We start from the raw sequence: 22,206 nt of genomic DNA on the forward strand, positions 1-22,206 counted from the left end.
AAGTTTTCTATTGCCTTTAGATTAAAAAAATCCATGCCTTAAATGACTTTCAAAGTGTTTCGTGAACAGCTCTCCTCCTACTTTACATTTTGTGCTCTGGTCATAATAATTTTTTTCAGTTCCTTAAACACATTACATATTACTCTCATCTCTAGGTTCACAGTTCTGTTTCTTCTGCCTATACCCAGTCAAGCATACCAAAATCCAACTATAGCCTGGTCTGCTTTGAATCCTAGTATTCGATTTTACTTCTAAGACATCTTCCCACACCTAGTCTGGCTCAGTTGCACAACTTAAGTTGTCCATACCAATCCATATTATCATATTGTGTCATAATTGTGTACTTGTTTTTAACATTTTAATGAAATTTGAAAGAAGAGCAGGAAAAATCCATCTTTGTGCCTGTTTCAAAGATGGGTGATCCAAGAATGCCAGAAATTCATGCCCGATTCAAAGGAAGCTATGAAACAAAGTATATCGTTGTTGATGTCAGATAGATCTTAGTTGAAAGCAGAGAATACTAGAAAAAATATTTAACTGTGTTTTATGTTTTAAAGTATCCAACATTTTGAACTATAACAAATTATGGATAACACTATGAAATAATGAAAATTCTAGAACACTTGATTGTTCTTGGACAAAACATATGTGGACTAAGACTATATATGTATATGCTAAATCTATATAAATGATTGACTAGAAAACCAATGACACATGCACATACAATTATGTATTACATGTAAAAAATATGCTGCAAAAGATTTCTTTTGCAATCTTCAAAAGCAAAGACAGCACTTTGACTATCAAAGTGTGTATCCTCTGATCTTTCTTGTCACCTCATATGCATGTGAAAGCTGAACAGTGAAAAAGGAAGATCACAGAAGAATTGACACATTAGAATTGTGTTGGTGAGCTAACAGGATATAATGGACTGTCAAAAGAAAGAACAAGTCTTTGTTAGAGTCAGCATGTTCCTTAGATGTGAAATGATGGCATTTTGTTTTGCTTGCTTTTTTACACATCACCAGGAAGGATCACTTACTAGAAAAGGATATCATTCTTGGTAAAAGAGAGCTTATCAAAGACCAAACCACTGACTTAAAAAAATATTAAATAAAATTTTTATTTGATAATGGTTTACTTGCAAAGTTTGTATACATTGTTTTTCACACTGGATCTTTCCCGTTTCCTTTATCCACCCCTCCCTTAACCCCTTAAATTGTGTGACCCTGTGATTAAACCCCATCCTCACTCTTCTGTCTCCCCCGCCCTGATACTCATACACAGTCTACAATCATGGTCTTGTACAGTATTTGTCCTTACAGGAATGAGTTAGTTCACTTAGCATAATGCTGTACAGTTCCTCTCAAGCTAGATAATTATTTACAAAATCATTGCTCCTGCATACTGCATAGTATTCCATCATGTGAATGTATTATAATTTCTCAATTCATTCAGTAGTGGTTGGACATTTAGGCTGTTTCCATGTTCTTGAAATGGTAAATAATGCTGCTGTGGATATTGGTGTACAAGTCTCCATTTGTGCCTCAGTTCTCATTTTTTCAGGGTATATTCCAAGCAGTGGAATAGTTGGGTCATAAGGTATTTCTGTGCTCAGCTTTTTTAGGAAATGCCAAACTGCCTTCCAGAGTTGTTACTCCCACGAACAATGCATAAGAGTTCCTATCTCTCCACATCCTCTCCAACATTTATTACTTGCTGTCCTGTTAAACTTTGTCACTGCTACTGGAGTAAGATGATATCTCATTGTGGTTTTGATTTGTATCTCTTCTTCTTCTTCTTCTTTTTTTTTTCACAAGACATGGTATTCATTAATCACTTCTGTCCCCAGTTTGTCAGCTTTTCTTAAATATGTAACCTCTTCAGTCAATTCAGTGAAGTTACTAGGATTTTAGATACTCCTCAGAAATAATAGTAATACAGAAGATCTGTAAATGAATTTTCAGACTGCGTGTACCTTACTTCTCTTTTCTAAGATAGTCAGATTCCCCCCCGTAACTTCAAAGACTGGTGATCTTTGGAATTTTCCATCTTGTAAAAAAGAACTGGACTGGCCATCAACTGTGTTGTCATTTTGACGACATGCCTCAACTTAGCTCCAGCTATTTACCCAAGCGGCGCCATTTATGCGGCTCTCGTGACCCAGTGGACTGTGGCCCAGAAAGCCCTGGTTGGGAAGTCTGATTTGCATCTGTCTTATTGTCAGCAAACCACTGGCTTTGAGACAGTTCGTATTTGTGGTGACCCTCCCTTGGGCTTCTGAGGCTGTAAATCTTTATAGGAGGGGACGGCCTGTCTTTCTAGTGGATTAGAAGTCCAACATGTAATATACTCTGCCACTAGAACCCCTTTGGTAAAATGGACTCAGTGAAAAGGAGAGAAACTTTCCATGACATGGATCAATAGGATAGATACAGCAGTGAGTTAAAACAAAACTAACAGTTGTGAAGATGGTGTTGTTACTTTCACTAACTCAGAGACATTGAGTTGGAACCTACTGATAGGTGACCCTCCAGTGTTTTTCTGAGGCTGTAAACCACATGGGAGGTGAGTCCCCATCTTTATTCTGCAGGGCAGTGGTGGATTAGAACCGCCTGAGAGACACTTCCTGTGGATTGGCAGCACAACTCCTTAGAGACTACATCACCAGAGCTCCCTTGGATGGTGTTGTTATTGCTGTGTGCTGTCGAGTAGGAATCCACACATAACCGACCTTCCAGTGGGTTTTCAGAGACTAAATCACATGGGAGGAGGTTGCCCATACTTTTGTGGCGTGATTGGTAGATTCATATTGCCTAATTTGGGGAGGTCTGGTGGCCTAGTAGTAAGGAATTGTGCTGCCACCCCAAAGGCAGACAGTTTGGCATGTTTGTCATGGGTTGAACCTTTTAGGTATGTCTCACTGATAGTGTGGCCTTTCGTTGAATATCAAACTCATTAGTTGAGTTTTTCTTATACTGAACTTACAGAACAGAGTAGAACTCCATAAAAATGCCAAAGCACTCGCGCTCTCTTGCTCGTGCACATGTGCGCTCAGTCTCTCTTTCTCTCTCTCTCTTCTCTCTCTCTCTCTTTATAAACATTTTATTATAATTTGAGTGAAAGCACACAGTGCTGTTTGGTATACCATTCAAGCATTCATAAATATTTTCTTTTAAAGCACTAGTTATCATCCCTATAGTGTTTTGTCATTCTTCCCATCTCGGCGGTTTTTATTTCCTTTCATTCCTCCATCCTTGCCCTTCCTGCCTTCTGAGTTTTATCATTGGACAGATGCTACACTTTTGATCTTCTGTGGTCGAATGTTCTGCGTGCTGGGTTTCTCCCTAGTTTTATTCGCTTTTAGATTTTTCTATTGTTTGGCTGAAGGTTGTGCTACATGGGTGAGTTCAGTCTCAAAGAGCAGGTAAGGTCTATAGTCTTGGGGGTTCTGCCAGTTCATGTAATCCTGTCTATTAGTATGATTTTGAGTGTTGTACTACATTTATCTCCCACACTATTCAAGACCTTCTGATGCAATCCCTTCAAAGTGCAGTAGTGTCAGAATAACCTTATGATTTTAGGACTGTGGAAGTTGAGGATTGTGAGGTCCTTTTATGCTGTGGGACAATTATTTCCACTAGTCTTTGATTTTCTTAACTCTTCTATGCACCAGATAGAGAGAAACCAATATTTTCACATTAGATGAAAGGCTGTAAATCTTTATGGGAGCTGATTGCCACATCTTTCTCCCAAGGGGCAGGTGGTGGACTTGAACTGCCAACCTTTAGGTTAGTAGAGCTTTAACCATTGTGCCATTGTTGTTGTTGTAGTGTGCTGTTGAGTTGGAACTGACCTATAGCTCTAGTTGGTTTTCAGAGGCAGTAAATCACATGGGAAGAGATTACCCATTCTCCTCCTAGGGAGCGACTGATGGGTTGAATCACAAGCCTTCCTACCACTAGGCCATTAGAGTTCCCTGTAGATTATTTGATTATTTTATCCCAGTTGGTAGGTGTACATGGTTACAGAGACATTTGTATCCTTGATGTATTAGATGGTATCTTGATTTTTTTAAACTTATTTTATGTTGAATATCTTTGAAAAATAGTTGTAATATATTTATTCAATAGTGCTGATGTTATTAATTATAAGATCACTAACATTTTTTCTATTGTAGTTAAAACTTTGATCAGTACCTCTTAGTCACTAAGTAGTAGATAAATTGATTCAAGTTCTTTTACTACTTAATTATACAGTATTGCTTCTCAAGACAGTTGTTTGATCTTTCAAAGCCTCAATTTTCTCAACTGTGGGAGAGGGAGAAATTGTAGTCTTTCTCATTGCCTGTGAGGTCAAAACCGACTCTTAGCTGATCCATTAGGCTTCTAGGACAATAAATTGCTGGGGAGGAAATTGCCCATCTTCTCCTGAGGAGACACTGGTTGATTCAAACTGCCAAAGAGGCTCAGCCGTGAACTAGTTGCACAACTCACTATGAACTATACCATTGGAGCTCTCTTGATAATGTTATTAACTGTGGTCAAGTTGATTGCAGCATATAGGCACTCTATTTCATCTTGCTGGATTCACAGTCAACACTCTTGGTACCAGCAGTCAAGAGATAAGGAGATGTATTGCTTTGGACAAGTCCACTGTCATGGATCTCTCCAAAATACTGAAGAGCAGTGATGTCACTTTGAAGATTAAGGTGCACCAGATTCAGGCCATATTCTATTCAGTTACTGGCTACACATCTGAGGGATGGAAAATGAATAAGCATGACAGAAGAGGAATTGATGCTGTTGAGTTATGGTGTTGGAGAACAGTAGTGAATATTCCCTAGATTGCCAAAAGAACAAAGAGGCATGTCTTGGAGAAGGTGCAGCAAGAGAGCTGTTTCGAGGCAAGGATGACAAAGCTTTGTCTCTGATATTTCGGGTATGATGCTAGAAGTATTCCTTGGAAACAGTTTTCATGCTTGGAAGGGTGGAGGGTCAGTGAAAGAGAGGAAGACTAGCACTGAGATGGATTAATATGGGCACTGCAGCACTGGCTCAAGTATATTAGAATTAGTGAGGATGGCACAGGATAGGAAAGGATTCAAGTCTCCTGTTGATAGGGTCTCTCTGACAGAACCTAACAACAACAGTAAACAAACAACAGATCTGAACCTTGTCCTATCGTGCCCCATCCTCATGACCTCCTGTATGCTTGAGTCTGTTGGAAGTCACTGTGCCAGTTCATCTTGTTGAGGTTCTTCCTTTCTTTCTCTGATCCCTCCACCTTTCCCAGAGTGAGATGTTTTTCCAGGGACTGACCTCTCCTGACAACATATCCAGAGTACGTGAGATGAAGTTTCACCATCCTTGTCTAAGAAGTACCCAGGTTGCATGTCCTCCAAGACAGACTTCTTCATTCTTTTGGCAATCTGTGGAATAATCAGTACTCTTCTTTACCACTAAAAGTCATCAGTTTTCCATATATCATCCTTATTCATTGTCTGACTTTCAGATGCATAGGAAACAACTGGATTAGATGCACTTTAGTCTTTAAACTGACACTGTAGCTTGTCAGCTCTTTGAGGTGGTCCTTGACAGCAGATTTTTTTCAGTGCAACACAATACAGAATAAAGATGAAAGGAAACACGAAGTCACTGTACCAAAACAAAACAAAACTTGATCCACAGTGAACCATTTCAGAAAGTATCTAGTGTATGATCAAGAACCAGTGGTAATGAAAGAAGTTCAAGCGACACTGAAAATGTTGTTATGTGCCATCGAGTTGAGTTGCCTGCACCTCTTATCAACTTTATAGTAGTTCTGAACTCTGCGCTTTCCTGAGACAGTCTCACAAACTCTGGCACACCTGCCCCCAATACTCCAGTTACAGTGTCAATCGTCTCATTCAGGGTCTTCCTCTCCTGTGCTGCCCCTCCCCCCTTCCAAGCATGATGTCCTTCTCCAAGGACTGGTACCTCCTGGTAACATGCCTAAATTATGTGAGATGGAGCTTTAAAATTCTTGCCTCCAGGGATAAACTTGGTTTCACTCTCTCCAAGACAGATATGTTAGTTCTCTTGGCAGTCCATGTATATTCAAGCCTTTTCTCCAGCACCACAACTCAAAGGCAATGATTCTTTTCCTTTCATTTTTAGTCATTGTCTGGTTCTCTGATGCATAGCAAGTAATTGGGGGGAAGAAGCCTCATGAATTGATGAAATACTAATTGACATGTTTCAACAACAAATGGATGTACTTGTGACTAGTCTATACCTAGAGGTTTGAAAGACCTGACCAAGAGGTCTGTCTATTCCAATTCCCAAAAAAGGTGATATGATAAAACCTTGGTGAAGATTATTAAAAAAACCCCACTAGAACAGCACAACTGTTCGCAAACGACTCGACGGCACATAACAACAACAACAACAGCAGAACAGCACATCTACAGGGAACTTGAGAAAATCAAGCTGGATTAAAAAGAGGCTGCTGAATAAGTGATAATTATTGTTGATGTCAGATGAATATCACCTGAGAACAAAGAAGACCAGAAAGATGTTTATCTTTTTATTTACTGTACAAAGACATCTGATTTTGTAGATCATAACAAATTATGACTAACATATAAAATAATGGGTATCCCAGAACACTTAATTTCCTCCGTGTGAGGCCTGTACATAGATGGAGAAGCAGTTGTCCAAAACGGACAAGGAAATATCACATGTTCTAAAATCAGAAAAGGTGTGTGCTAGGATTGTATCTTTTCTCCATGCCTATTTAAACTGTATGCTGAGTAATTTGAAAAGCTAGACTATGTGAAGAACGTGGCATCAGGATTGGAGGAAGACTCATCAGCAACCCGTGTTATGCCGATAACACAGCTTCACTTGCAGTAAGTGAAGAAAATGTGTAAGAACTTGTTCCAGATCAAAGACTACAGCTTTCAATATCAGTTACATCTCAACATCAAGAAAACAAAAGTTTTCACCACTGGACCAAGAAAGATGAAGAAATATTGAAATTGTCAGTGATATAATTTTACTTAGATCCACAGTCAGCACCCGTGGTAGAAGTAGTCAAGAAGTGAAAAGACATTCTGTATTGGGGAAAATGTGCTTTTAAGGGTCTCTCCTTTAATAATAGTACCTACTTTAGTTACAAGGATTCATAAAATGTTTTCAGAATGAATGTCTATAAGGATTCTTTCTTATGTCTTTTGCTATGATGTTCCATCATGTTGATTTTGACTCATAGTGACCCTGTAGGACAGAGTAGAACTAATCTTCTGTAGGACAAAATAGAACTGCTTCATAGGATTTCCCAAGTCTCATAGTTCCTTATCTTTTCAGAAACAGATCACTGAATCTTTTCTCCTGTAGAACTGCTGGTGGGTTTCATCCATTGACCTCTCCCTTAGCATCCAATACTTAACCATTGTGCCACTTGCAAAACTTACAGCTGATCTTCCATCAAGTGTTTGGGATGCTGTAAATTACACTGGAGAGGATTGTTCATCTTTCCCCCTTGGAGCAGCTGGTGGATTAGAACAACCAAGCCACTGTGCAGGCAGTGTGACTCCCTATGGATCTATTTTTACACCTAGCAAGCGTGAAATATTAGAAATTAAATTTTCTTGTTTTCTAGAACTTATGTATATATGTATGTGTGTGTGTATTCTGTTTACATAAATGCTTTATTTACCCCAATAAGCCAATTAGAACGTAATTTTAAAAACTTTATATTCTTGTAAATTTGTAATGTTGTTGTTAGTTACCATCAAGTCAAGTATGACTCATAGTGACCCTGTGAACAGTGGACCTGAACCCTGCCCTGTCTTGTGCCATCTTCATACTCTCTGACATACTTGAGTCCATTGCTACACTTACTATGTCAATCCATCTTGTTAAGGATCTTTCTCTTTTTCACTGACCCTTCAACTGGCCTTCTTTTGACGGTCCATGGGATATTTGACAATCTTCTCCAACACCACAACTCAAAGGCATTGATTGTTTTGTCATCTATAGCCATTGTCCAACTTTCAGATGCATATCAACTAATTGAAAAGATCACAGGTTGTATCAGATGTACCTTAGTCTTTAAATTGCATTGCTCCTCTTCAGCATTTTGGAGAGGTCCTTGACAGCAGACTTTTCCAATGCAGCTCACCTTTTGTTTTTTTTTTTTTTCCATGTAAAGCAGTTTATTAATATATTGCAATATTTTACACCACTACAAAAATAGTCATAAGGGCTCAACCTACTCAATGTAACGATAATGCTTTATTTTTTGCAAGCTCTGTATCTTTCGGCGACATTCTCCCAGTTGATTACATTCCAGATGGCTTTTAGGTAATCAGGTCTGACGTTTTTATACTGAAGGTAGTATGCGTGCTCCCACACATCAATCCCCAGCAGGGGGATTAGACCTGTTGTTCCTTGCAGTGGGTCCTGATTAGCACATGCAGCGATCTGTAAGTGTTCCCGTTCCTTGTTGAAACCAAGCCAGCCCCAACCTGAACCCTGAACACCCACAGACACAGCTGTCAACTTCTCCTTAAACTTGTCAAATGATCCAAAGTCACGTTTGATGGCTTCCAGCAACTCTCCTTTGAGCTCTCCACCACCACTGGGGCTCAAATTGGTCCAGAAAATGGTGTGATTGATATGCCCTCCGCCATTGAACCTGAGTGCAGGCTGCAGAGCCACCTGAGTCGTGACATCACCCTTGGCCAGCGCCTCTTGATACTTCTCCTCGGTGGCGTTCAGGTTGTTGACGTAAGTGGCATAGTGTTTGCTGTGATGCAGCTGCATGATCTGGGCATTGATGTGGGGCTCCAGGGCGCCATAGTCATAGGGCAAGTCCGGCAAGCTGTGCTTCTGCCTGCACCCCAGAGCTCCCAGAGCGGAGGTCAGCTTCCGGCTCGTGCTGCGACACCGGCCTCGCCAAGAGCAAGTTTTGGGTTTTTAAAATTTATTTATTATTTTTTTTAATCTTAATGAACATTTACAGAGATTTTGGATTTCCGTTCATTTAGTGTTGCACTTTTCTCCCTGCCCACCTCTTCCCCCCAGTTTGCTCCTCTCCTTGAAAAGGAAAAGAAAAATTCCTTCATTGGTATACAATCTACCCCCACCCCCCAATACACTACACTATGTGACCTTCATTCTGGACTCTTGTCATGACCTTAATACCCAATCATGTATCATTTTTAAACTTCTCTCCCTCATCTGTTTCAATTTAGTATACATAATTTATCCAGTTTTTCTCAGTTTCTTCCCAACCCTGATGTCAGTCCTGTTCTACAACAGTGGCACTATGCAATTTGTCCTTTTGTGACCGAGATATTTCACTCAGCATAATGTCCTCCAGGTTCACCCATTTTGAATAATATTGCATGAGTTCCTTTTCCCCCCCAATGCAGCATAGTATTCCATTGTGTGACTATACCACAGCTTCTCTATCCATTCATTTGTTGATGGTTACTTAGGTTGTTTCCAACTCCTTGCTATTGTGAACAAAGCCGCAGTAAACGTGTGTGCATATATCTGCCTCTGTGGCAGTTATGGTTTCTTTAGGGTATATTCACAGTAGAGGGATTGCTCGGTCAAATGGTATTTCTATTTGTAACTTTTTGAGAAAGCTCCATACAGCCTTCTATAGTGGTTGCACCATTTTACGCTCCCTCCAGCAGTGAATAAGGGTTCCAGTTTTTCCGCAGCCTCGCCAGCATTTTTTTGTTTCCTGCTCTGTTAAATTTTGCTATTCTTACTGGAGTGAGATGCTTTCTTATAGTTGTTTTGATTTGCATCTCTCTTAGAGCTAGCGATTTTGAGCATTTCTTTATGTATTTGTTGGCCATCTGAATGTCTTCTTTGGTAAAGTGTTCATATCCTGTGCCTGTTTTTCAATTGGGTTGTTTACCTTTAACTTGTAGTGCTCGAGTACTTAATAAATTCTATATATAAGTCCCTTATCTGACATGTCATTACCGAGTATTTTTTCCCAATCTGTGACTTTCCTTTTTACTCTGTTGGGGAAGTTTTTGGATGTGCATAGGGATTTGATTCTTAGAAGGTCCCATTCATCTATTTTATCCTCTCCTGGTTGTAGATTTTTGACTGCTAGTATCAAGAGTATTGATTGTATTCTTGGGTCCAAGTAAGATCAAATAATTAACAGCCTCAGTCTTTTCTCCATGTATCATGATCTTGCCTTTTGGCCTAGAGGTGAGGATTTTTATCTTCTTGATGTTGACATGCAATCCACATTGGAGGTGGTAGACTTTATTATTTTGTAGCAAGCGTTTCAAGTCCTCGCTTTCAGCAAGCAAGTTTGTGTCATCTGTCTAACTTAGATTGGTGATGATTCTTCCTCTGGTACCGATACCACATTCTTCTTCATAAAGTACAGTAATAAGAGAATGAGCACTGGTGGTGGAGTGGTTAAAATGCTGGATTGCTAATGGAAAGGTTGTCAGCTTGAGCTCTGAACTGCTCTGTAGGAGAAAGATGTGGCTATCTGTTTCTATAAAGATTTACAGCCCTTGAAAGTCTATGAGACAGTCCTGCTCTGTACTGTGGAGTCACTATAAATCAGAATTGTCATGATCACAGAGAGTTTGGTTTCGTCCTGAAAAGACAGGCATGCAATTAATTCCTTAAGCCATTAGACAAAAATCATACTAGAGCTGCTTTAGGCAGATATTTTGTTTGTCTTTCTAAAGGTTATTGAAGCGATCACAGCTGTGCTCATTAATCTGCTTATTTCTTAAGGTTTTTGAATTAATATTTATGTTAGCAATTTAGTTTATTATAAAGGATGATTAAAAATTGCATGTATTGGGTGTTTCCATTTCTGATTTTTTGCATTTAACCAAGTAGAACAAAAGTCAACAGGAAGAGATATCCCCTTGGTCAAGAGTATAAAAACAGGAAGGAGGAAGTCTCTTGCACATCTGTGTTAACTGATTATCAATTCAAGTTTCACCATAGAGGATGTCCATTAATGATAATCAGTGTGCTATTTTGTTATTCATAATTACAGTGAGTCTTAATATCAGTACTAGAGAATGTTGACCCTGGTAATAGGAAGTAATGTTAACTAACACACTGTGCTACTTCTTTCCTATGCAAAGAAACAGGATGCTTTTAGTGAGAACAAGACACAAAAATTGAACATAGAGGAAAGGAAAACAAGTGAAATGCAACATCAGAAATATGAAGAAAGTCATCCTTTATGCTTCTGCATTTATTTGATCTTAACACTTTGAGAGGCTGTAGGACATTTGAAATATTAATTTACCCTCTTTAAAAATCAGTGTATGCCAATTCTTATTTCAAACTTGATGGAATGTCTTCAGTTTAATTATAGGAAACACCTGTGCATTATTTTAGAAAATATTTTAAGAGTACATTTAACAAACAAATGAAATATTTAATGGGAAAATACTCAGGGGTAATATTTTGAAAAAAGAAATTCTTTTAATACTCTATCTTGAAATAGGTTGGGCTCTGTTTATATGTGTTTATTCTTGCCTCTTAAATGTGCTAGAAATTTCCATAATTGTTTGACAATTACAAGATAACTACTTGCTTTAGATACTAAATAATAATATTTTAGGATACTTAACCTTATCTTGAATTCTTTACTTACTAGTATAAAAGTGTGTATTTGGGAGTTTGGATGGAGAAGGATGTTATAGAAAAGCTAAATGGCACATCATAGTACATTGTTTTTATTGTTATTTTTCTAGAGCCATGCTTAGTATATGGTTTTTCTCAAGAGTCTTTTAATTCTTGATGCTCCAATGCTGTATTTAGAGTTTTTTCTGGCATCCATTTTGATTTTTTCCTTCTCCTCTGTTTTTGTAATGACCTTTGCTTTCTTCATGGATGATATCCTTAATATTATTCCGTAACTCATCTGGTTTTCGATCTTTGGTGTTCAGTGCCTCAAACCTATTTCTAAAACAATCTTTAAATTAATCTGGGTTGATATAAGATCATATCTTGGTTCCTCTGGACTTATTTTAATTTTTTCAGCCTCAGTTTGAACTTCCATCTGAGTGACTGATGGTCTGACCCACAGTCAGCCCTGGCCTAGTTTTGACTGCCGTTACTGAGCTGCTTCAATGATTTCTTCCACAAATGTAGTCAGTCTGATTCCTGTGCAGTCCATCAGGTGAGATTCATGTGTAAAGTCATCGTTTATGTCTTTTAAAAATACATATTTGCAATGAATAAATAGTTTTAAATACAAAATTCAGTCATTCTATTTCCAGCCTTATTTCTATCATCAAACCCATATCTTCCAACTATAGCACATCAAAAGAGAACTGCCAGAGGTGCCGACTGGGTTTAAAGAGGCCATGGTAGTAGGGATATTATGTTGTTGTTGTTGTTATGTGCCGTCGAGTTGCTTGCGACTCATAGCGACCCTATGTACAACAGCCCTAAACTCCGCTCTGTCCTGTGCCAATCGCACTGTCTCTGACACTCCCATCCCAATTATCCCAGTCACTGAATCAATCCACCTCATAGAGGGCCTTCCTCTCCTGCGCTGTCCCTCCACCCTCCCAAGCATGATATCCCTCTCCAGGGACCGGTCCCTCCTCACAACATGTCCAAAGTATGTTAGACGGAGCCTCAGAATCTTTGCCTCCAAGGAGCCACCTGGTTTAACCCTTTCCAGGACAAATCTGTTTGTTTTCCTAGCAGTCCATGGTATTCTCAGTACTCTTCTCCAGCACCACAGCTCAAAGGCATCAATTCTCCTTCTATCCTCCCTGGTCATTGTCCAACTCTCTGATGCATAACAAGTGATTGCTAAGACCATGGCCTGTATCAGATGCACCTTAGTCTCCAGAGAGATACCATTGCTCTTCAGTACTTTGGAGAGGTCCCAAACAGCAGACTTTTCCATGGCAATGCGCCTTTTAATTTCCTGGCTGCTGGTGCCAAGACTGTTGATTATGGAGCCAAGCAAACTAAAGCTATGTACAATCTCAATCTCTTTACCATCCATCCTGATGCTGCCAGTTGGTCCAGTGGTGAGAATCTTTGTCTTCTTGACATTGAGCCTCAATCCATATTGTAGGCTGCAGTCCTTGACACTCTGCAGCAGGCGCTTCAGGTCCTCCTCAGTTTCAGCAAGCAGGGTTGTGTCATCCGCATAACGCAGATTGTTGATAAATCGTCCACCAATCTTGACCCCACATTTCTCCTCATAGAGCCCAGCCTCCCAGATAATCTGTTCTGCATATAGGTTGAAAAGGTATGGAGATAGGATGCATCCCTGGTGTACGCCCTTCCCAGTTTTGAAGTGTTCCCTTGCTCTGTTCTGACGACTGCCTCCTGGTCCAAGTATAAGTTTCACATTAGAACGATCAAGTGTTCTGGGATTCCCATTCTTCTTAGAGTCAGCCATAGTTTGTTATGATCTACACAGTCAATTGCCTTTGCATAGTCAATGAAACATAGATAGATATTCCTCTGGTATTGCCTGCTTTCAGCCAAGATCCATCTAACATCAGCTACAATATCTCTAGTACCACAACCCCTTCTAAACCCAGCCTGGACTTCTGGTAGTTCTCTGTTGATGTGCTGTTCCAGTCGTTTTTTGGATAATCTTCAGTAAAATCTTGCATGTGAAATCAGTGGGATATTATAGCTAATGTTATTTTAGGTGGATCTTGGTTGAAAGCAAAGTACCAGTGGAATGTCTATCAGTGTTTCATTGACTATGCAAAGGCATTTGACTGTGGATTATAACAAACTGTGGGAAGAGTGGGAATCCCAGAACACTTGATTGTGCTTATGTGAAACCTATACTTTGACCAGGAGGCAGTCTTCAGAACAGAGCAGCGAAACACTACATGTTTCAAAATCAGGAAAGGTGTACACCAGGGATGCATCCTGTCTCTATACTGTTTCAGTTTATATGCAGAACAGATCATCCTGGACCTTATGAGGTGCAATATGGCATCAGGATTGGAGGAAGATTCATCAACAACCTATGTTATGCAAATGACACAACTTTGCTTGCTGAAACTGAGGAGGACCTGAAGCACTTGCTGTGGAAGGCCTTCAATATGGATTGAAGCTCAACATTAAGAAAACAGATTCTCACCACTAGCCCAGTTGACAGCACCGTGATAGAAGTGTGTCAGAGACAAGAAAGGTTGGCTCAAGATAGAATTGGGTTCAGAGCTGTTGTAAATAAGAGTCTCTTATGAGTCACAGGCAAATTCAACAGCACAGAATAACAACAACAACATTATTTCTTCACTGTTTACTACTTTTGCATTCTAATCACTAATTATCATTAACACATTTTTATTGCATGTTTAGTCAATTTCAGGCTGCAAGATTTGGTAAAAATTTTCATTTTCCCCCCTTTTGGCTTTAGATGTAGGAGTGTATATTTGAATAATAGTTGTGTTAACAGGTCTTGTATTCATATGGAAGTTATCCTATCACTTACAACATTGCATTTCAGGATAGAACTTGAAATTCACTTTTTGACTATGAATGCAACACCATTCTTCTGTTTTTGTTCCCAGTATAGTATACCATATGCTTATCTGATTCTCCGGAGCACCAAAAAGCCAAAACAAAAGGAAAAGATGCCAAAGTGAAAGAGCTGAACAGAAGATTTCAAAGGGCAGCTCAGAAGGAAAGTATTGTGAAGTAATGTGCAGAGAGTTGGAATTGAGGACTAAAAAGGGAAGAACTTGCTCTGCATTTCTCAAGCTGAGAGAACTGAAAAACAAACTTAAGCATCGAGTTGTAATATTGAAAGATGCTATGGGCAATATATTGAATGACCCAGAAAGCATCAAAAGAAGATGGAGGGAATACACAGAATCACTGTACCAGAAAGAACTGACTGACACTGAAACATTTCAGGAAGTACGATATGAGCCAGGAACCAATGGTAATGAGGGAGAAAATGGAAACTGCATTGAAGGCACTGGCAAAAAATAAGGCCTAGGAATCGATGGTATTACCAATTGACTTGTTTCAATTGACAGATGCAGCCTTGGATGCGATCATCAATCTATGTCAGGAAATTTGGAGAATGGCTGTTTGGCCAACAGATTGGAAGATGATGAGGATGACACAGGATAGGACAGGATTCAGGTCTGTTCATAGGATCACATTGTTGTATTTAACTGGACGGCACCTTACAACAACAACAACAACAACAACAACAACAACAACATTTGCATGTGAAACTGAGACAGCGAATAAGGAAGACTGAAGAATAATTTTGGTGCTGGTGAAGAATTTTGACTTAAGTTCTTGTTTTTACTTCAGGAAGTACTTATGCAAGAATCTTTTCTAAGACCTCTGAAAATTATTTCTTGAGAAGTTAATTTTACTGTATAAAAAATGCAGATATTGAAGAGCTTAGAAGTTGTTGCTAGGTGCCATTGAATCAACTTATACTCAAACTGACCCTACCTATACCAGATCGAAACTCTGTTCAGCCTTGTGCCATCCTCACAGTGTCAAATTAGAAGCAAATCTAAGAAAAATGTCTTAGATCTATTAAAATATATGTTGTTGTTTAATGCCATCGAGTCGTAGATGACTCATAGCGACCCTATGAACGAACAGCCTGAACAGTGTTTGTACATAGAGTTTCCCTAGGCAAGTCATTTTGGAAGTGGATGCCGCTCCTGCTTCCAGGCTTGATTTAGTCGGGAAGCTCCAGCCAACACTGTCCACCATGGGTGCCCATTACCATGATTGGCACATCACTGTCACAGGCTTCAGCATCACAGCAACCACGAGTTACCTCTGTACAGCAACGCACAGACCAGTGCTATACCACCTAGAAGAATGTTTGACAGGAAGACAATTTGAACCTGGCCGAGGGCCACAGATGACAATCACCCACCTTCGGCTTGGTAGCACAGCTTCCTTCCACTAGGCCAACGTAGCTCTCTCTTGGTCGTCGTCATTGTTATTGTTGTTTAATGCCGTCGAGTCGTAGACGACTCATAGCGACACTATGAACGAACAGCCTGAACACTGTTCGTACATAGAATTTCCAGAGGCAAGCCAATTAAAATTTATAGATTACTTAATTTTATATATTTTTTATATAAGCCTTTTTGTATTTACATATTAATATATATAGTTTTATCATTATTCTCTAATGCATTAAAAATGAAAAGAATATATTTGTATATATTTTTTCTATTTTTGATGGAGAAGAGAAAATTATTTTTTGTAACATTTATTTTATGTTCAATTTTTCCCAAATCTTAGACTTTGGAGTTAGTACTAACTCCCCATTAGTTTTCATATACCTGTAAACCTAAGCCCATTGTTGAGTTTTGGGTTCATAGTGATTGTGTAGCAGACAGTAAAATTGCCTGGTCCAGTGGCAAGAAGCTGAACTGTCATGCTGAAGGCATGCGGTCACTGAATTCTTGGTTCCACTGGTGGGTTTGAACTGCTGATCTTTTGATTAGCAGCTGAGCACTGAACCATTGTGCCGCCAAATTCCTTTCAACATATACCCACCATGTTTAGGTTCCAAAGACCAGCTTGTTGTGTGAAAATCTGTGTTATATTAAAATGGAGGATGACTACCTCACCTCATCTTTTCGTTTGTATTGTGAACATCTGGGCAGGCCCCAATTGAGGCCATCTGTCACCATTGCCTTTCCCTCTGCCTTATCTCAGGAGAGCTTGGCCCCCACCACTACCCACTGTGTGAGTAGCCAAGTCTTACAGAGTCAGGGTAGCCCATGTCCTCTTCCCCTCCCTCCCCGGTTCAGAAGTTCCTTTCCTCCATATTTTCTGGAGGGATAGGCCTGAATCATACCCTTATTGACCTCACAGTCCCTTACCTCTAGTTCCTGCCTGTTTATGCCCCCATGTAGCCAGAGTATTGATAACCAGAGCTTCCTCTGTGGCTATGATGGCCAGGCCTGGCTCCTGCCTTTGGCCTTGAACTTCAGGTACCATTGATGTTGATGATCCACTTGCTCCCTGAGTAGATTGTTTCTACCTTGTGCCTGCAAAGAATGGAGCATCGAGGAAGCATGAGGAGCTGCACAGGTGCTAGTCAGCTGATGTGAGGTTCTCCAGGCCCTAGGCACCCCAGTGCTCCATCTCATGGCTCATTATCATCATGGCAGCCTTTCCAGTTTTTGCTGCCTCTCAGGACCAGGAGTCGAGATCAGATCCTGTGGTTGCTCCCATGTCCACTTTGGCCCTGAGGATGGCCTGCACTTAGTACACAGGTTGTGGGCACTCAGAACCTGCTGAGCAACATCCAGTTCATTCTGCTCCACTTCAGCTCCTCGCCTCTAACTCTGTTTGGCACCTTAGTTGAAGGTGACCATGCTCCTTCTCCCTTCCTAAGCAGTGAAACACTACAGTACACTCTCCTTTTTAAGTGCGTATGGGGTCAGGGATCCATCAGAAACCTCAGTGTATACTGCCAAATGTTTTAGTGCACAAAATAGTAGGTTTTTATTATTGTAATGTCAAATGAGATAGTTGGTGAATAGTAGGTATAATATACCTGTTGTGTTGGGGGTGGAATGTACCATCGAGTTGGGACTTACTCATAGCTGGCCCTCTAGCTGGTTTTCAGAGATAGTTATTTGCATGGAAATCGATTGCTCATCTTTCTCCTGCAGAGCAGCTGATGGATTTGAACCACATGCTTTTGGGTTCACAGTGCAATTTCTTACCACTGGGTCAGAGAGCTCCCTGTAGCACACCTACTATTTTGTATAAACCAAACAAAACCAATTAATTACTGTTTAGTGGATTCTAATTCATAGTGACCTTCTATTATAAATTCAAACATTGATTTTTAAGACATTCTTTAATAAATAATTGTATGTATTCTTTGAACATTTGAATGCCCATTTCCACCACCCCCCCCAAACTCCTTACAAATACGCAGGGAGCTCTGGTTTCTCCCATGGTAGTTTGTCCATGCTTAAGTTTCAGGTTTTGGAATTGCTGGAGAATTTATAGTGTTCACAGTTCCATTCTACTATTTTAAACCATTTTAGTGGCATGATGGTTAAGTGCTCAGTTGCTAATTGAATGTACAGTGATTCTCACCAACCAGCTGTTCTGTGGGAGAAAGCTGTGACACTGCTTTCATGAAGATTTACAGCCTTGGAAACCAAACCCTATGAGACAGTTCTAGTCAGTCCTTCATGAGATGGACCTCGATAAGGTGTCGATGAGTTGGAATCAGTGTACCCTCTATGGGATTTATGTTAAAGCAATAGGTGACAGGATAATATTATTTTCAAAAAAAGAAGAAATCTTATTTTTATTTGGGTTTTGGGTTTTTTTAGTATTTCTGTGCTATTTAGGTTGAATATGAGATTCACACTATTTGAATAATGGAAATGATAAGAGAAAAATACTTGGATTTTTTTTTTAGAAGTTAGTTTTTAGTGGAAGGGTGCCCTCTAGTGAACCTCTTCTATTAGGATTTGTGGTTCTTTGCATCTTCACAGTACTTGTTAATGGAATATAGAACCAGAAGACACTTTCATTTCCAGGATATTAGAAGATACAACATATACTAAATAAATTTAATGTTTTATAGAAATAACTAATAGTATAGTATTGTCTATAAAGTAGAAATAAATGATATATAATTCAAGGCTTATTCAAGAGAGATGTGTATAATGAGATTTCATTGCTGATGTTAAGTGGACCTTAACTGAAAGGAGAGAGTACAAGAAAGATGTATCTGTGAAAAGACAATATTGGTTTTGTTATGTACTTTGGAGTTAGATTTGATCCATAGCAGACTCTCCTTCAGGTTTTCAGAGGCTGTAAATCGTACAGGAGGAGATTGCCCATCTTTCTCCTGTGGAGCAGCTGGTGGATTAAAACTGAGAGCCTTTAGGTTTGCATCACAGCTTCTTACCACTAGGCCACCAGTTCTCCCTTGCAACAAAGATAGACTTTATGAATAAAGACAAATTATGGATAGTATTGTTCACAGTGGGAATCCCAGAACACTTAATTGTATTCATGTGAAACTTATGCATATACCAAGAAGCTGTGATTAGAATAAAGTAAAGGAATACTTGGTGGCTTAAAGTTAGGAGAGGGAGAATCAGGGTTGTGTCTTTTCACCATTATTTATTCTTTTTGTATGCTGAACAAAAAATCTGAGAATCTAGACTCTCTGAAGAAGAAGACAGCATCGAGAGTGAAGGAAGTCTCATTAAAATTATAACATTCTAGTGTTTAAGGTGCACCTGATCCAGGCCATGGTCTTAGCAACTATTTGCTGTGCATCAGAGAGCTGGATAGTGACTAAGGATGACAGAGGAAGAATCAATGCCCTTGAATTGTGGTGCTGGAGAAGAGTCTTGAACATAACATAGACCACCAAGAAAACAAATAAGTCTGTCTTGGAGAGGGTGAAACCAAGTTTCTCCTTGGAGGCTGGGGGAAGGGATTTGTGAGCCAGGATAAAAACTCTTGTTAGACTATGGAAGTCGTGCTGGCCTGCTTCTCTGTTAGGACCAGACCACTCAATTTTGCAAAATCATCTAATAAACCTTTATTCTCACAACCAAACCAAACTAAAAACCAAAATAAAATCAAAACAAACCAAAAACCAAAAAAAACCCCAAGACACCCAGTCACACCCAAAACAACAAACTCACCAAAAAAAGCCAACCAACAACCAACAGTCTATAACTTATAGATTACACAAACTTGTTTCCCGAAAGTGCAGAGGATTTGAATCACTTGCTGATGGTCAGAGACTGTCAGAAAGTCAGATTATAATTTAATATAAAGAAGACAAATCCATACAGCTGAGCCAATCAGCAACATGATAAATGAAGAATTGTTCTTTGAAGGAAAAATGGGCAAATGGCCATGGTGATGTTTTGCCACAGAGCAGTCTTCACTCTGCATGCCAAATAACCAACATAGAATTATCTTAAAGGACTTATTTTGAGTCTAACTTTGAAGTTTAAAATTGAGGCATATGCAGTGGAAAGGGTATTCTGAGGGATGACAAAGAAATTAAATACAGTATATGAGAGGCTTGGTGCCAAAAGGAAGCATGCAAAGAAAAAGGGAATGATCTTGGAAAAATGTTTCTTTTAATAGTATTTTAAATATGTTATGCAAATTTAGAAATAATTTGTGTCATACATAAATTTTTTTCAGAAATTCGTAAAGGGCTTGACTTTGGGTCTTATATGCAGATGCTATTTGACATTAATTGCAGTTGCTAGAACTGCAGTCAACTTAAGGCTTTATTGAACTAGTCTTAAGACTTTATTGAACCACCTCACCCTCACTCATTTGCTGATGGCTGATTTAGCTGTAAGTTGAAAACGCCTACAGTGACCTCTCCCATAGATTGTACTGAGAGTGGTCATATTTCTTATGAGGTTCAAGTGGAAGTTATATAGCAGTACTTCTGTCATAAGCTGTTGACCGAAGTAGTCAAAGCCTACCTAGAGTCAGGGAGGGGCATATAAACTCTGTCTATCACAGGAAGTTATTTCTAAGAATTTCAGACCTGTGTTATAAAATGACTGCATTTTACTTTTCTGCCTCCCTGAGAATTTAGACTCAGTGCAATAAAATGTCATGAGTTAGAGACTAATTTTTTAATTTTATTATTGTTTTGTGCGTGTACCGTCAAATTGGATCAGACTGGTACAGGAGTAGATTATTCCTCCTTCTCCAGCAGAGCATCTGGTGGAGTAGAACCGCGTACCTCTGGGATTGCAGTGCAGCTTCTTGCCACTAGGCCACCAGAGCTCCCTGAGACTAATTATTTTGAGTGCTAAAGTTACCTGTGTATATGACTAATTTTCTGCACTTAATTTTAAATTTCTATTGCATGTTCTTTGGTGTCTGGTGATTTAGCAGGGATTTGCCTGCTAACCCAGAGGCGGGGTCTCTGTGGTGGTTCGAATCCACCAGCAGCTTCTTGGGAGAAGGATGGGTGGTTTCCTCTGATGCTGTTTATAACCTCTCTCTGACCACTGCATGGTCAGCTATGGGAACGTTGTTTGTTGCCTGTGCTACAGAGATTCAGGATGAATATCTCATGGATTGACAAAAGAACAAACAAGTCTCTCTTAGAGGAAGTGCAACCAGAGTGCTCCTTAGAGGCAAGGGTGGTGAAATTTCATCTCACATACTTTGGCATTATGTCATGCCTTGGAAAAATACATTATGCTGGGAAAGGTGGAAAGTCAGAGAAGGAGGAAGACCTGCAACTCAAGATAGATTGACACAGCACATTGGTGCACAATACATTGGCTCAAGTATGTCTGAGACTGTGAGTATGGTGCAGGACAGGGCAGGGTTCAGATCTGTTATTCATAGGGCAACTGAGCCTAGTCCAGCTTGAAGACAGCTAACAGTAACAGATGTATCTGATGACTACTGAAAAAGAATGGTGTGTTTCAAATTCTTCTTCTCACTCTAGCTGCAGAGTTTCAAGTAGAGTATAAATTGATAGGAAGATACTGCCCCTTTGGGAAGTTAGATTAAATGTCATCCTTCCAGTGGTAGAAAGCCTATCAGAAACAGTAGCCACTCAGGAATAGCTAGGAACTGATAAAGCATACATAACAGCTCTTAGTGTCCAAGGTCTGTGCAGGGGACTCAGAGAGAACTGTTGATGATTTTATTTGTTCAAAATAAAGGTATCAATAACTTACATCTTACTACATTACTGCTTTTCTGTACTTGGGGCTTACTGTTTCCCCTCAAAGAATTTAACTATTCATGTACTTATCTTGAGGAAGATTTTTCAAGTTTCTGTTTTTGATCACTCTGGCCAAATGATCAGTTTGTTGGCATTAAGTTTGCTGCATTCACCCAAGTTACTTATGAACCAAAACCTGTTGTGTTAAAAATTTTTTAAAAACATGTTTTTTGAGGATAACAAATAATTGGGTAGTGAGCAATTTGTATCAAAAAGAACAGTTTTAATAGCTTTTTTATTCTTAGAAGGTACCATTCCTCTGTTTTATTCTTTCCTAGTTGTAGGTTTTTCATTATGCATGAAAGTCTGTTCATGCTATAGAGGGCTTCCAGAATTTGATGAGCCACTTTTAACATTTTAGTTTTATTTTCATATTTTACTACCACTAGGTGGAGCCCTACACACACACACACACACACACACACACACACACACACACACACACACACACACACA

The 22,206-nt window shown here is 39.4% G+C and overlaps 1 protein-coding gene and 1 pseudogene across 3 annotated transcripts in view; one reads left to right on the top strand and one right to left on the bottom strand.

Moving 5' to 3' along the window:
• Window positions 1-22,206, top strand: part of EXOC6 (exocyst complex component 6) — a 254,131-nt gene that overhangs the window by 36,513 nt on the left and 195,412 nt on the right. The gene's annotated exons all lie outside the window — the stretch shown is intronic.
• On the bottom strand, window positions 8,280-8,921 carry LOC102858268 (annotated as a pseudogene).

The sequence above is a fragment of the Elephantulus edwardii genome, unplaced genomic scaffold, assembly GCF_000299155.1.
Source record: "Elephantulus edwardii isolate Elephantulus edwardi_28Jun2011 unplaced genomic scaffold, EleEdw1.0 scaffold00007, whole genome shotgun sequence".
Taxonomy (NCBI): Eukaryota; Metazoa; Chordata; class Mammalia; order Macroscelidea; family Macroscelididae; genus Elephantulus; species Elephantulus edwardii.